Below are 17,752 nucleotides of genomic sequence, written 5' to 3'. Positions count from 1 at the left end.
TCATTGTGAAATAGATATTTTCCTTTAGAGCAAATGACTATTTATCTAGTTAGTTTTTATTATACTTTTAATCCCAAAATTTTAGTGCATGAAGTTTGATATAGTGGCTATTACATAAGGCTGGTTTTGTATTATATTGCTATCTGGTGCTTTAAGTAGAAAACAAGTAAATTCCCATGCTTTTTCTTTACTATTCAGCTTGTGGAATCACATTAAAACCTGACAATTCATTCCTCAGAAGTAAAACATCTGCTATTTTTGTGAATGTTATCTTATATTAAGTTAAAAGGATTATATTTAAAATAAAATTATCTGCAGTGATATGAATTTAAAACGGGCAGGTCATAAGATCATAGTAAAAGATAAAAATTCTTACTGAGAAATATATGCAATGACTATATCCTCAGGATTGGCGGTGGTATGTACATAATTCATAAATGCATCTGAACTGCAATTGACTTGTAAGCTGTTAATTGTCAAACTTCACAAATATTGTTAGGTACAGATATACCTTAGTTTTCTTTGTGTGTGTGTGCTTCATGTCATTGTGTTTTGTAGATGCTGAGTTTTTTACAAATTGGAGGTTTGTGACAACTCTCCTTTGGGTAAATCTATTAGAGACATTTTTCCAACAACATTTGATCACCTCATGTCTCTGTGTCACATTTCAGGAATTCTTGGAATACGTCAAACTTCTTCATTTTATTATATTTGCTATAGTGATCTGGATTAGTGATCTTTGATGTTACTACTATAACTTGCTGAAGGCTCAGATGATGGCTAGCATATTTTAGCAATAAAATATTTCTTAATTAAGATATATCTTTAAATTTTAATTACGGTATATACATTGTCTTTTTTAGATATAATGCTATGGTACATTTAATAGACTACAACATACTTAAACATAAATTTTATATGTGCTGTGAAGACAAAATGTGTGTAACTTGATTTATTTGGTATTTGCTTTGTTCTGGTGGTCTTGAGCTGAATTTATAATATCTCTGAGATATGTTTGTATATAGTTGACTGACCTTCAGTATCTGCAGATTCCACATCTGCATTTTTCACATCCACAGATTCAACCAACCAAACATTGAAAATATTTGAAAAAAAATTTCAGAAATTTATGAAAAGCAAAACTAAAATTTGCGGTACACAGGTAACTATATAGCATTTACATTGCTTCAAACATTGTAAGTAATCTAGAGGTGATTTAAAGTAAATGGGAGAATGTACATAGGTTATATGCATATACCATGGGACTTTATATGAGGAACTAGAGCATCCATGAATTACTACTGTATATAACAGTTTGATGAATTAAACTACAAAACATTTTGTGATAAAACCAGAATTGGTTACCCCAAAAAAAGAAAAAAAACCCAACAACACTCAAACATAATAGCATATGTTTTCTCTCTTTAGTTTCTCCTTAATAAGATTTTATGAATAGTTAATTCTTTAAAAATACATTTTAAAATAAATTTAATTATCTAAAAAGCTACTCAATTTTTTATAAACCAAAGTTAAAAAATTTTGTTGCATTGTTTAAAATTCATTTGGAAATTTTAAACAGTTCAAAAGGTGTGCTAATGGAATTCAGATTTTGAAGATATTACAGTTATTGAAAAAGAGCTTGTGACACAAGAAAGACATTTATATTTACCTCTCCAAAATAAATAACCTAATCAAGTTCACATGAATTTTAAATGATGCACAATATAAGATTTAATTTTGACATTCTATAATTATTTCTTGAGATATTTTAACTCATATGAAGAATCTTTTGATGGAGTGCTTATTAAAACAGGATAAATTTGCATTCTTAGAGAAAGTAAATGAAAGTTAAGAGGCTCTCCAATTTGCAGCATCTAAGTTTGGCAAAACCTTCAAAAAGATCACAAATAATGGAAAACTTATTTTATGAAACTTGCGTCATACAAATGTTTGCTGAAGATTGTTACTTTGAGTAGAGACAAAAAAGACAGTACATGGGAAAATATTTGGACTGAAAATTATATATTTTAAGAAAAACTGGAAATGAGATTTTCTGTTTAGCATAATTTCTCTGAGTTTATTTTCTAAATTTAAAATATTATCTACAGTGAGGAGTAAATTAAAGATGTCAAAATTTCCCATATATCAATCATAACATACATATTTGACAAGACTGTAGGCAATTAAAAAATTTTAAAACAGTAACACCATATTGGAAAGGCAACGGCAACCCACTCCAGTGTTCTTGCCTGGAGAATCCCAGGGCGGGGGAGCCTGGTGGGGTGCCATCTACAGGGTTGCACAGAGTTGGACACGACTGAAGCGACTTAGCTGCAGCAACAGCAGCAGCAACACCATATTAAAAATATATTCTTCAGGAAAATATTAGTGACACAGTAATACAGACAATAAAGGCTGAAACTAATTAAAATACATTAAGATTTGCCAAAAATTACCATTTTGCTGTTTTTAATATTCATATTATAATGAAGACATCTTAAAGTTTTTGCTTAAATATAGTTTCTTTAACTTTGAGAAATAATTTTATTTTAAAAAATGAATTTTGAATTGCCTCTATACTAAATTCACCAATATAAAATCTCAAAAATTTATAAACTTTTTTGTCCCCTTTCACTTTCAGGGGTCCTAGCTTGGAAAACGTATGGTCACCATAATTAATAACCTGGCATGCTTAGGAGAGGTCAGATACACTGCAAGACTTGCGGCTCATTCTCTGATTACAGGCACTTTCAAATTTCTCTCACGGCCAGGTGGGATTAAGATGTAACCGAAAGAAACAACCAGACAGTTTGCCAAAAGATCGCTGTGACAAAGAAGGAAAAGAGTCCCACCGGAAAGACCATGCATTTCGTTAAGGAACAGGAACCCTTGTCCCAATGCTGTTTCCTTTACAATGGAGGGACACATACAAGAACAACACCCTTAACGGTTCTCGGTCTTTGGACGTCTTCCTGTATAGCCTGAGGCAATTAGCTATCTGATTGGTTAATTCTGAAAGAGGAAGTCGGGATGTGACCCGCCCCTTTATTTCCTTTTAGGGAGGAGCAATCTCTAATAGGTTCCCTCCTCACTCGGCACTCAGACCCCCAGGCAGTAAAGTTGACAGTTTGAGGATTTGCTTCTGCGCCATCTTCCGTTGGATGCTGTCTGGCCAGTGGTTGGTAAGTCTAATTCTGGAGTTCAGTATCAGTAAGCCTGTGGTTATAAGCCACACTTAATTAAGTACCTTCTTTAGCAGTTGTAAGGAAATATTTTGGTTTTCCTGCCACCTTTTTTTTTTTTTTCCATTTCTCTCAAGGGAAGAGAGAGACGTTACTTACGGTACCCTTCTCACATACAGACATCTAGAATATAGAGTGGGAGTAAAGAGAAAACGAAAAAGAGAAATCTGTGTTTTAGAGTGTTTATGGAGTAGCACTTCGGGCGCATGCTTATGGCATGGTTAGAGTGGGAGGTATTGGACAGTGGTGGACTAGGCACTGACCGCATATTTTCAGCTGTAGGGAGCTGTGACCACATATTTTCAGTGGTAAGGGGCTGTTCCAGCTGATGGCAGTTTTGTTTACAGGAGAGTGGCTGTTTTTATATAAGCAGACGCCGATTTCTGTAGCGGGCAAGTCTGCATACTTTGGGGTGTAAGCAAAGGTAGGCAAGCTTTCAAGGGCTCAGCAAGTAAATCTGACCAGTACCACTGAGATATCCTTATTAAATGCTGCTGCTAAGTCGCATCAGTCGTGTCCGACTCTGTGCGACCCCATAGACAGCAGCCCATTTACTAAATGCATCCTAGCCAAATAGTTGCTGCTGCTTGGGACGGGGGAGCCTGGTGGGCTGCCATCTATGGGGTCACACAGAGTTGGCCACGACTGAAGTGACTTAGCAGCAGCAGACCTTAAATTCTGCATATTTGATTATTTCTAAGTAGCCTTGTCAGAGACAAGGGTTTGATTATAGAGTCTTTTCGTGTACCAGCCTTTTTTAGGTCTCAGAGTGTTTCTATTGTAATCAGCAGTATCTGCAGGGTGTATTTAGTGCTAGGCTTAGGTTGTGGCAGAGAAAACATGATGAAATTCTGGTTATTTTTTATATTGTTTTGAGTCCCCTTCAGAGTCAAGAGAGGAAACAGAGGAACAAATTTAGGAGTCATATGACTTGTTCCTATGTTTAAAAGTTGCTCCTATCTCTTCCAGGAGATACAACAGGACTTAGTGACTAAACCACCACCACTTATCTCTTGATCTCAAGTGGCCCTAAATTTGATAATTTCATACACAGTCTGACATGACTTTTCACTGCTGAGATTCAAACTGTAACTCCACCAATAGGAGGTTGATGGATATCAAAATTAAAAAAAAAAAAAAAGGGAACTCTTACTGTAAAGAGTAACTTGTTGTTTAGTCCCTCAGTCATGTCCAACTCTTTTGTGACAGGCTCCTCTGTCTGTGGGATTTCCCAAGCAAGAATACTGGAAGAGGGTTCTCATTTCCTTCTCCAGAGGATCTTCCTGACGCAGGGATTGAACTTTGGTCTCCTGCATTGCGGGCAAATTCTTTACTGCCGAGCCACCAGGGAAGCCAATAAAGAGCATATAACTTCCTAAATTCAGGAGAAATAACTCAAACGATTGCAAAAATAGTCTCTAAAAAAACAAGTCAGATAGGCTTGTGCTTGGGATTCTCTTGTTCTAATGATTGTATTTGGTTAGTTTGAGGTATTCAAATAATTTAAAATTTGTGCTTAGGTTAATATAGAACAATGGAAACAAAAGAAAAACTGGAGGAGAATAAAACTTATTTTAGAAGAAAACTTGAGAAATTATGGAGTGGATTGACAAAGGTGACATAGAAAATTACACTTTGAAGTTCCAGTAGACATCTATAAGAGAGAAACAGAGAGTCAAGGGGATGTAAATACTGTTCAAAGGAGTATAGGAAAAGGGAGAGGTGTTCAGTTGTTGCTAGATTGAAATAGGTCCCCAGGTCCCAAATTAATCAAAAAGAGAAAGAGGCAGGATCTCAAATGGAATGTCTCCTTCAAAGAGAGTCAAGAAACAATTGAGGTAAGAAAATGATGTAAAGTACATTAGAACAGAATCTTAAATAGTGAGAAAAGTAGGAAGGTCTGTAGAATATACAAAGTATCATTAGGTGATTTTCAGATACTATAGTCTTTGTAGATTTGCAGAGAGATATACTTAGTTTGTGCCTTAAAGGAATATGCCCAAGAATTAGGACTCAAGACAAGGCTCAGCAAGATAAGGCATATTGCAAGGAACAAAGCAAGAAGATGAGTTAAATTTAATCTTGTATGGGCTTGATATCAGTCTGATTGGAGAAGAGTCTTTTTCGTGGCATTATCCATTTCAGAGAAGTGGGGGATAAGAAATCTGTTTAAACAGTAGATACTTTTAGTAAACTCAGAATGTAGTGATTTCATCATTGATAGTTGAAATGATTCTGGTATTTAAGAAACGGAGGAAGAAATTAGGAAAAAAAAAATCACAAACCCTGATGTCTAGAAAAGATAAAAAGGAAAGCAAGTATTCATTTCCAGCAAACAGCAATAATCCTTTATATTTTGGAGAAGAGACCAAATTAATAAGCAGGTTAAGCAGTTAGAAACTCACCTTTTGAAACAGATTAAATGGTTAACAAATTAACTACAACTGTCTGAAAGGTATAGAAAAATAAAAAGTAGAGGCATATTTTATTGCTGTAGAAAAATGTGTAGCAGAAAGAAAGTGCTGTTTAAGGCCTGGACACTTCAGTGATGAAAGACACTGCCCGCAGGAGCATATGGAAGGGCTATTAGTTCTCAGTGGGCCCCTAGGCTCTCAGGCTTCAGAAGCATCAATTGCAGCTTCACTTCAGGAATCAACTGTTGAAAGTGATTTTTCAGCCAAAATAATTAAGATAAAAAGGAAACCGTCTCTGTGATATAGGTTTCCCCAGCTAAGCCATTCCACGGCAAGAGGGAGTGGAAAGAGCCACTGTCATACAGGATTGAAAATACCTGCTTTCTGGAGATAGTAAGGCTTATTTCATGAGATAGAGTTTCCACTTCCAGTAGTAACAGTGTCAAAAACTGTAAGTTAAAGGAGAGAACAGAAATGAAGAGGTTTTAAAAATATGTTGCAGAGGGAAGAATTCTTCAGATAAAATCTGGTGCTCTTGATTGCAGAATTTTAAACTTTTCTGGAAGTCAGAAATGTCTGAAATGTCAGTCCGAGAGAGGCAGTGGTATGCTAAATGCATTTTTGTGCCTAGATTGATGAGTCCATTGTGTCATAATTAATGTACTAATAGTTTTCTGGAATCTGTACTGCTCACACAGACTTACAAGCATCCAGATGAAGCTAAAACCAAGAATATTTCCAGGTACACTTCTTCCTTTTCGTGCATACTCAGTTGCTCAGTCCTGTCCAACTCTTTGTGACACTATGGGCTGTAGCTTGTTAGGCGCCTTTGTCCAGGGGATTCTCCAGGCAAGAATACTGGAGTGGGTTGCCATTTCCTACACCAGGGGATCTTACCAATCCAGGGATCGAACCTGCATCTCTTGTGTCTCCTGCTTTGGCAGGTGGATTCTTTACCTCTTGTGCCACCAATTCTGATTTTTAAGAACACAGTGTTTTAGGGGGATATCTAGTCTAGAATCTGGGAATGTCTTATATTTAAATTTTAGTGCTGTGAAGCCAGTTTTAAGTTTATATGTTAATTTACTATTGTTTTTGAACCATACATTCCAAACTCAAAAACTTGTAATTCAAAAACTAAAAAAAATATACATTGATAAATCTAATTTCTGTTATATTCCTTGCAAGTTGTACTTACTAATATTTACTTGTTTAACATGGGATTCCCAGGTGCTTCAGTGGCAGAGAATTTGCTTGCCAAGCAAGAGACCCTGATTTGATCCCTGTGTAGAGAAGATGCCCTGGAGAAGGAAATGGCAACCTAATCCAGTATTCTTGCCTGGGAAATTCCTTGGACAGAGGAGCCTAGCAGGCTACAGTCCAGGGAGTTGCAAAGAGTCAGACAGGACTTAGCCACTAAACAGAAGCAGCAGTTGTTTAACAAACATTACTGTAATTGTTAGTAAATGCCCAATATTGTCCTGTGTACTTTGCAGTTGTTAACTAATTATTTTTGTTTGGTTTGAGTTAGACTATGTGGAAAATTCTTAAAGAGATGGGAATACCAGACCATCTTACCTACCTCCTGAGAAACCTGTATGCAGGTCAAGAAGCAACAGTTAGGAATGGACATGGAACAACAGACTGGTTCCAAATTGGGAAAAGAATGCATCAAGGCTATATATTGTCACCCTACTTATTTAAGTTATATGTAGAGACCATCATAAGAAATGCTGGCCTGGATGAAGCACAGGCTAGAATCAAGATTTCTGAGAGAAATATCAATAATCTCAGGTATGCAGATGACATCACCCTTATGGCAGAAAGTGAAGAGGACCTACAGAGACTCCTGATGAAAGTGAAGACAAGGGTGAAAACCTGGCTTAAAACTCAATATTCAAAAAGCTAAGATCATGGCATCCAGTCCCATCACTTCATGGCAAGTAGATGGGGAAACAATGGAAACAGTGAGAGACTTTTTTCTTGGGCTCCATAATTACTGCAGATGGTGACTGCAGCCATGAAATTAAAAGACGCTTGCTCCTTGGAAGAAAACTGTAACCAACCTAAACAGCACACTAAAAGGCAGAGACGTTACTTTGCCAACAAAGGTCTGTCTAGTGAAAGCTATGGTTTTTCCAGTAGTCACTTGTGGATGTGAGAGTTGGACCATATAGAAGGCTGAGCACTGAAGAATTGATCCTTTTGAACAGTGGTATTGGAAAAGACTCCTGAGAGTCCCTTGGACTACAAGGAGATCAAAGCAGTCAATCCTAAAGGAAATCAACCCTGAATATTCATTGGAAAGACTGATGCTGAAGCTGAAGCTCTAATACTTTGGCCACCTGGTGCAAAGAGCTGACTCATAGAAAAGTCCCTGATGCTGGGAAAGATTGAAGGCAGAAAGAGAAGGGGACAACAGGATGAGGTGGTTGGATGGCATCACTGACTCAATGGACATGAGTTTGAACAAGCTCTGGAAGATGGTGAAGGACAGGGAAGTCTGGTGTGCTGCACTCCCTGGGGTTGAAAAGTTTAAATGCAAATGCATGCATATATGAATACATATTTTTAATTTTGCCTTTTCTCTACAAAAGAAATCAAATTTTATACACTGTTCTACACCTTGTTTTTTCCTTTAGTTGCTCATTCTAGAAATACTTCCATATCAATAGGTAGAGAGTTTCTTCCTCATGGTGTAAAATATTAATATAGCTGTAGCATGAATATTTGTGAGTGATTTCCCTTCTTTTGCAATTAAAAATAGTAGTGTGGTAATAAGCTTATATACTTCTCATTTTTGGCAAGTTATCTATAGTGTAAATTCTGAGACCTGATTTTTTGGATCAAAAGTTAAATGCATATATAACATTGTTTGGTGATGGTGGTTTCGTCGCTAAGTTGTGTCTGACTCTTGTGACCCCATGGACTTTAGCCTGCCAGGCTCCTCTGTCCATGGGATTCTCCAGGCAAGAGCATTGGAGTGGGTTACCATTTCCTTCCCCAGGAAATCTTCTTAACCTAGGAATCAAACCCAGGTCTCCCATATTGCAGGCAGATTCCCCACCGACTGAGCTATGAATAAATTATTTCAAATATTACAATGAACCATATATCTAATCAGTTACAGGTTCCGTTATTCATCAAATACGTTAAACTTAGCTACCAAATTCATCCAAATCTTACATACGGAATTTTATTCAGAAACTAATGCTCTCCATTTCAAGAGACCAATATTGTCAACAGTTAAGCACTTAATATCCAATTCTTCACATGAATTTTTTGTCTGATGGGCCACTGTTGAGCTTTTCTCATGAAGTCTGAGCAATAAAATTATATTTCATAGATGTTCTTACAGTATTTTTTCAGTAGATAGCATTGTTTATATGTTGCCAAATCTCATAAGTCTTTTACATTTTGCATTCTGCTTATATGCTTCACAATAGCCTTGTTAACAATATTATGAAATGTTGAGATTTTTGCCAGTCTGATAAGTGAAAAATATTACTTCAGTGTTGTTTTATTTTGCATTCATTGTATAATAATAGGACACAAAAGAGTTTGATATCTTTCTATTTGTTTAAGGGCCACTTGAATTTTTCTGTGAACTGGCTCTCAGTTTTTGTCCTTTTTCTAGGGAACCCTTAGTGTTTTATTTTTGTGGTATCCAGCTACTCTTTTTATATGAAGAAGATACTACTTTTGTCTCTGATGTGAGTTTTACATGTTTTACCCATGTCAGTCATTTGTCTTTTGATCCTACTAATATTTCTAATGTGGTAAAATATATCTATTTTCTTTTATGAGTTTTGAGTCGTATTTAGAAATGTATTTCTCCAAGTTTATAAAGAAATTTATTTTCTTTAGTACTTTCATGGTTGCGTTTTTTCCTTTATACCTTAAATCTTTGATTCTTTTAGAGTTTGTCAGTGGTCATGAAGTGAGATACAGATTCAACTTTATTTTTTTCAGATGACTACTCTTTGAACTCCTTAGATGTATGTAGTAAAAACATGTCTTTTTGCCTGTCTTTGACATGATACAATTTATGAATCCTTGAAGAAACTATACCCATTTCAGACACTGAGAACACCTTTGACTGAGAAAAAGTAGAATAAATTCATTAACATGAGTTTTGGACTTTGATTTTAGTATTATTAGCAATTTGATAGCAATTTACTAGCAATTTGGTTTTAATATTTTCAAACTGCAGCTCACAAAGGCCTGAGACTTTGACCATAGACATTAAATTTCTTTGAACCTTAAAATTTCTTGTATTTAAACTTTCAAGGTTATCTAATTTTTGGACTTTAATTTATCCTTGGGAATTTAATAATTTAAAGAGGTTATTTTCAAGTTAGGAATTTGTCTATAATGTCAGAATTTTATTCTTAGAATTTCAGCCTTTTGATATAATTACAGGACTCCTGATGAAAATGGTGAATGTGCTGGTCAAAATTTGGGATAAGAGATAGAATTAGGATTAAATTTTCAGCTTTAGATTTAGAATGACTACAGATTTACTTCAGTTAATGTGGTTTTTGACCTGTTTTGAAGGATTCTGGGCTTGAAAATCTAAACTGGGAACAGTGGCTCTAGAAAGATACACAAAGTCATAGTTGGAGTGGGTGACTCAGTGGTGGAATGTCTTGATAAGATACTCATTCCTTTCTCTAGGGGAAAGCCACTCCTCAAGCTGAGCTGAAACTTAATGATTAAGCTTAGAAGTTTAGAAAGAACAGAATGCTGCAGAATATTGGTGTGTGGGAGGGACCGTAGAATGCTTCCTGCCCACCTCTGATGTTTCCTTTATGTGTAAGATCCATTGTCATAACATGTCTGACCTGTCAACCTAACTTCTACCCAAGTAGGTCAGGGAGTTATTTGATTGTTGAATTGAGAAGGAGAAACTAGGAACCCCTTTATTTTCACTTGTTCTTGGAATTGAACTGCCTTCAGGAAGCTGCTCTGCTCTCCTGTTCTACAAGGGTGGAAGGAGGACTGTCACCAATACCTTATTTCTGAGACTAAAAGGGAAACAGCATAATTTTGGATTCAGTACTAGAAAACATATTAATAAACAACAGTCTCCACTATCTGCTTTAATCAGACCCAAAGGTAATATTTGGATCTCTCAATTAAGCCAATTCAGTAAGCCATTTTGTAATTCTTAAAACTGAGTAGGAATGCCAATTATTGACCTTCCTCACCGCCATCAAAGTGAAAAGACCATGATAAGAACAATGGGATGGTTGAACTGAAATTTCAGATGCTGGATTTTGCCTCATAACTGAACTGGGAATCAAGACGGCAAGGACATCACCATTCAGTACACTCAATACATGCTCAGTAGCAGTCTACTGAGGGAATAGCTGTGTGGAGGGAATGTATATGAGTTATATCTCCATAAGATATGTATAGAAAAATGAGCAAGGGTTATCTGCATACCAGCCTTGATGACTTAATGTTGCATATGACTTAATGTTCTGAAATGTGAAATAACAGAAAAGTCTAAATTTAAAAACTAAAATTGAAGTTTTGTTTTCGGCTACATTCTCAGAAGCAGAAATAATGAGATGGAGAATTAAAGTAAGTTATATATTGTACACCTGAGTGTTTAGAACTGCCAAGACTATAAAGTCACATCATGTTGAGTTTTGGGTTTTTAATATTCATCTTTATTAATTTTGTTCTGAATGAGCACTTGGATGTTTTTCATCAGTGACAGATTTTTGTAAATAATAAAAGCACTACCCCTACCCATAACCTTAACTTTTGTGACACATAAGAGCCAAGATAGTTGTTTTAGTCAAGTCGCCAAATTGTCCATAGGTGAAGAACATGAAAAGATGTTTTTTCCTCTACTTATTAAGCTGTAAGGAGTAGCTGTCTTCCTCCCGTTCTAAAGGAGTCCTCTTGGAAACTTACTGGGCCTGACTCAACTATAAAACACTTGTCTGTCAGTAAAATCTCTGCAGAAGTCAGATAGCCTTGTACAGCTCAGACAAAGAGATGATGTCTCTTAAGTATTGGGTCTCATTCCTCCTTGAAATTCCTCCTACTACCTAGGAGTAGTCCCCACAGTACTTTCATCTAGTACTTATATACCTATCCTATGGTATAACCTTTGGCTTTGGAGAAGGTAAGTGTTACTGTCCTTCTGGTTAAGGGCAGTTTAGTACCATCATTAGAGAAGGCAATGGCACCCCACTCCAGTACTCTTGCCTGAAGAATCCCATGGACAGAGGAGCCTGGTAGGCTGCAGTCCATGGGGTCGCGAAGAGTCGGACACGACTGAGTGACTTCACTTTGACTTTTCACTTTCATGCATTGGAGAAGGGAATGTCCACCCACTCCAGTGTTCTTGCCTGGAGAATCCCAGGGATGGCAGAGCCTGGTGGGCTGCTGAGGTCCCCTGGTGGGGTCGCACAGAGTCAGACATGACTGGAGACTTAGCAGCAGCAGCAGCAGCAGCAGTACCATCATTTAGGGGAATAAATGGCTACAGATTTAATCCTATGATTTATGAAAACGTTTCTAGGAAAAATGAAAGAAGGTTCTCTAACTTTTTAGTGAATTCATTTTCATGTTGTAGGAAGTTTGGACTTTTCATAGGAAATATGAGAAATCCATGAATGCTTTATTTCCCCATACATCCCTTACATGATTTTTCTGTCATTTCTGCTGATAAAGATGTTAATACTGTACTTGGGGGCATAACAAATGCTTCACAAATGATAGCTATTAGAATAATTATGCTTATTATTTTGAGATCTTAAAAATGCCTATATCTGTGTTGCAGAAGGAATCATTAAAATGGAAATAACTTTTAAAGTCATTTATTTCAGTTATAAAATGAATTTATGGTTGAAATTTAGGTGGAATGGTATCTATCATGAGCTTTGAAATCTGCAGAGAGGAATCCACATTTTCCTCATGGAAGACTGCTGCTTGGTTCACAGCTCACTTTCTCTCCTTGGTAAAAGAGTATCTCTGCCCCCACAAACATACATATGTGTACAAATGTCACATACACACCTATATACACATGGGCATGCCTTCGAGTGCACTTAGGTTTTTGTTCTTGCCACAGCTTAATTACAGTGGATTTTGTGCTTTCTAAGGCACGAGACTTTATTCCCTACAGGTAGCTAAACCTAATAGTTGGGAGATGATCTCTTACTTGCCTTTCTTAACTGATTTTTTAAACTCTACTTATAAGGATTCAAGTTCATTTTATTCCCTGTGTAATACAATGACAGCTCTTCAAATAGAGTACTGTAATGTCCAGCTAGAAAAAGAAAGCTACTTCAGGAGAGGTAATATAAGATATTGTAAGGCTATAGTAGTTGAAAAAAGAGAAGGATAAATACAGGATGAAGTATTGATAATATTTATTGGAGGAGATGGTACATGATTTGGACCTTGCTTTTTATAAGTAAAAAAAGAAGAAAGCATATCAGATATGGGTATTAATATGAATTAAAGCCATTTTTTGAACATACAATAACTTTTTTCTCCAGCTATAGAGAAATATAGCAATAAACAAAAAGTGATGAACAGCCCCTTTTCCTTGATTTTACAGTATGGTAATTTTACAATACACTGTGATTGATTGATTATTCCTGTGATTAGGGAACAAAGGAGATATGCTGTCAGCAATGAACCTACCAGGGTAGACCAAAGAGTTTAAGATAGATGCTATGCATTATGTAGGATCAGCAAGAGATTTGAAACCAGAAAGTGAAAGCATGAAAAACAGTACTTTAGGAAATTTGGTCGTTGGTAAATTGAATGGAGAGAGACATAAGTCAGGAAAACCAATTAGGGAAATAGTAGAATAATCTAAGCAATAAATGATAATAACACCTAATTTAATTTTGCCTTTTTCAACAGTGAATTCAAAAGAATCAGTAGTTCTTTTAGGTTTAATTTATGAATGGAAGAGATAATTCAGAGCTTCAGGATTTGTAAAAAGGTATAGAAATTTGGAAGAGAAGTAGTTAAATTCATCTTGATATACATTTGGATATTGGTCAGTGCCTATATACAGGAGAAAAATCCCTATATAAATATTAATGTTTTAATATTAAAAATGTTATAAAAATTAAAATTATAAAATTTAATTTTGTATATTGGGGTGGCCTGCCTTGAACCCCATCACTTGAGAGTGGACAGTAATAGGCTATTTCCTAAATTAGTGTCTTCTAGTACTACTGGAGGCAAATAACTACTTTGTTTCTTAGCAGAAGTCCAAGTGGTGTTTTTCTGCCTTAGCATTTTCTTGTTATAGAGAGAATGAATGCCAGCTGAGCCAGGAGAGTTATCACCTCCTTTTCTTTTTAAAGCCTTGAAACAAGCATGGGGGTAGGTGAAGGCAGGGGAGAAAAGAGCTGGAAACTTAATTTTAAACTTAATTTTACAAAAAAAAACAAAACAACAAAAAAAAAAACAACCTAGCATTTCTTAACAGGGCCCACAGCTTGAGTGACCTGTATTTCCAGACAGTTGCCCCTGTCTTGACCTGTTTGTTTCTGGTTTGTTGTCTGTGCCCCCGGGGGTGAGGCCAAGGACAAAGGACAGTTGGGAAGCCAGCCCTGGTCCACAAAATAAGCCTTCAGTTGTCATTTTAATGGGTCTACCATTTCACCTTAATTTAATTTCCTTACCTCCAAGAATATATCTTGTTTTGTAAGTTCACAAGCTGACACATCATCCAGAGAGGCTATTTATTTTTCCTATCTTCTTCACACAAATGCTGAGATTATTCTAGCAACAGTAATCAAGATCTTCTGTCTTTGGGTTGCAGAGAAAATGCATTCAACTGTACTTGAAAGAGAAAATTGAAATTTGGCAACAGATGATAAAGCACATTCTCCTCTCTTTCAATTCTGTCTGCTCATATCAGCTGAACTGCATTAATAAAAGCAAAAGGGGCAAATATACAATATTCAGTTGCCCAAAACTATGTTTTAGGTGTGTTGTGGCTTATTCCTATTACAGAACCTTGTGCTTTTAGTCCTTTTTTGGGTCAGTGCTAGCATGGTGCAAAATGAACCACGAAAGTAGTCCCTGGAGGAAGGTTTTCCTACTAGCTTTAATAGCAGAGCTACTGTGAATTTTCTAGAAATATGATCAGATCTCAAATATGATTGCCTTGCCTATCTGCTCATTGTAACCTTTTTACATTTACTGCTATAATTATTTTAGGAAATAACCCTGTAAATTTATTAGCATGCTTAATGCTAGTTTAATTATTTATTGCATTTATTGGGTATGCAAGTCATGAAATTGCCACTGGGTACATTTACCAATAGCACAACCACCACAATAATAAAAGGCATCCAAAAATAAAAGTAGGTTGGTGCCTCTGAGAGAGTGAGTTCCATAAATAAAGGGCGTACTGCAGATTTTTCTTTTCCCCCATCAGACATTCTCATGGTCACGATGATTGTGAAACCATAGTCCAATTTATAGAAATACATGGATAAGGGCAAAATAAAAGTTCATACTCAGGTACACTCAAAATAATTCTTTATTGCTAGCCCTGTAATAGGTGGATGGCACGAGTCTAGGCAAAATTTTGAAGTAGGAATAGTTGAATTTTAGGTACTTCAAGACTCCTCTTTGTGTACCTACTTATGTTTCCTTCTCCAGAAGCCTCATTTATTTTCTCTTCCCTCCAAAATTATTTATTCTCAAGAGGAGATGAGATGCATTAACACTGGGGTTTAAATGATGAAGGGGGCACTATGAGACCAAGCAGCCTAGTTTCAAGTCCATTTTTTATTATTTTCCATCTATGTGATTTTAATGAATGATGTCTACCTCAGGGAGATGAGGTGTTGGTACAGCTTGAGCTTATGCATTTTAGAGGACTCTTTTTTGAAAAATACAAAACTGTGTCTATACATTTAGGTAAGAAAGTGAATACTTATAATTACAGTTTAAAAATGACAAATACAACAAAATTCAGGAAAATAAATTTTACTGGGCATTCACCAATCATGTTTGTCCATAAAAGTTTTTCAACAATAAGAATACCTTCCCAAAATAATGAGTGGTCTTGGCATACAGTGACCTATTCTGATTTTCTGAAGATGTAGGGACTACTTTGATTTTCTCTCCTCTTAATGAATCATTTTTTTTCTGATAATGAAAACTGATGTGGGGAAGATGGATGACGTTTGGGATGAGTCAGGCACCATTGAGTAAGTCACTTCTCTAAGAATACTATGCTACCTTTCATATAAGCTGATGACAAGTCCCCAAAGTAACTCTTGTGCAAGGAATGCATGTCTTTGCCTTACTTCCTGAATCATGGCCAAACCAATAAACTGCTTGTAAGATGTATCATAAAGTCCATAAAGAACTATAGAAATAAAGGTAACATGACAGTGATTTCAAAGATGCTCACCTATACTGTTTACCTATATGTGACATTTCCAATAGACTTCTCCCAGTAACATTATGAAAAGTATCACTTAAGTCCGATATCACATGTGATACGCTTTTCTTTCTAGCCTATATTCTAACCTGTAACAGTAATACTAACAGTCCCTGCAGTTAATATCAAAGTCAGGAAGAAGACTCACAGGCCACCAGAGTTAGCAAGAAGTCCTTGACCATCCTGAGAGGAAAGGTATTCTTCCTTTGACATTGATGCATTAAGTAGGCTGTTCTTTGGAACCTTTGGGGTGTAATTAATTATAGTCCTTAGTATTTGCCTCTCCTAAAGGATGCCCAACAATAGCCAAAAATAAATTTAACTGAATAGGGTGAAAGAGTAAGGAAATAAAATTAATACATAAGGGGTCCGTCGCACAGAGCTGGAACAAAAGAAACCTACTTAAATCTGAGATTCATTTTCTCTTCACTGCATCAGAATGACATGCCTGAAATTTAATTTGGTTTTACAATGCTCACAATCATGCTTGCCTTTCAGGATGTGTTATTCTGAAAAATCTGTGGTCTCTTCAGCTTTTGCTGAATCCAGAGTCATTCTCTAGTTGCAGGAGGAGACGGGAAAGAAACAAGAGTGGGCTCAGAGTAAGCAAACTAATCCATAATGAGGTGGCATAGTATTTACTAGTCTACTACATAGATTTCCCCCATAAGAATTGGGGGAAACTGAGACTTGATGTAAACTACTGTCTTTTCCCCAAGGCTCTGAGATCAGAGACAAGGGAGTTTTACATAGTTGTGTTATTCATCATATGTGAAACGAATTGCCAGTCCAGGTTTGATGCATGATACAGGATGCTCGGGGCTGGTGCACTGGGATGACCCAGAGGGATGGGATGGTGATGGAGGTGGGAGGGGGGTTCAGGATGGGGAACACATGTACACCCGTGGTGGATTCATGTTGATGTATGGCAAAACCAATACAATACTGCAAAGTAATTAGCCTCCAATTAAAATAAATAAATTTATATTAAAAAAAAAACAAAGTGCATTCTCTTAGACTCTTTCAATTGGTTCTGGGGGCATATTCTAATCTTCTCCTTGTCTCATTACTCTTCCCTTTCAGTCTTCTCTGCTGGATCCTCTTTTTCATTCTGGCCTTAAATGTTGAAGTGTCCCAGGACCCCGTCCCTCGACTGCGCCTGTTTAGACACATTCGCTCCCTAGGTGATCTTTTAATTACCACTCTGACACTGAAGGCTCCCTAGGTTCCATCTATGGCCTGAATCTTTCAGCCACATATCCAAATGTCTGCTTGAACCTAACGTAACACCAAATGATAATATCTAGTTGCTCAAGTCAAAAAATTTGGCATCATCCTTGACATCACTCTTTGTTTCATATCCCATGTCAGCAAAACTGTTGGTTGTACACTTTTGAATCTGACTACTTCTCTCCATTTCTGTTGTCACCACTTTCATTCAAGCTGCCATCATCTATTGCCTGGACGTTTACTTAATCCTCCTACCTCTTATGTCTTCCCTTGCCTCCATTTAGCTATATGTCTGTCTTACATTGCCAGAAGTTCCATTTAAAATGTAAATATGCTACGACCCTCTTGAGTACGTTGCTGTCATACTCAATGAAGTAGAAAATCCTTATTCACCCAAAGGCCTTACATTATGTGCCTCC

At 36.5% G+C, this 17,752-nt stretch overlaps 1 protein-coding gene across 1 annotated transcript in view; it reads left to right on the top strand.

Annotated features, from left to right (window-relative positions):
- Positions 1–3,074: 3,074 nt before the first annotated feature.
- LOC101121518 (cytochrome c oxidase subunit 7B2, mitochondrial) overlaps positions 3,075–17,752 on the top strand; it is a 143,800-nt gene continuing 129,122 nt past the window's right edge. Inside the window, exon 1 of the mRNA XM_004009806.6 lies at positions 3,075–3,182. The gene's annotated coding sequence lies outside the window, so the exon portion shown is untranslated. The remainder of the gene's footprint in view (positions 3,183–17,752) is intronic.

Source organism: Ovis aries, chromosome 6, assembly GCF_016772045.2.
Source record: "Ovis aries strain OAR_USU_Benz2616 breed Rambouillet chromosome 6, ARS-UI_Ramb_v3.0, whole genome shotgun sequence".
Lineage (NCBI taxonomy): Eukaryota > Metazoa > Chordata > Mammalia > Artiodactyla > Bovidae > Ovis > Ovis aries.
Note: the sequence above shows the minus strand (reverse complement) of the source record. Positions and strands in the feature narration are given on the sequence as shown.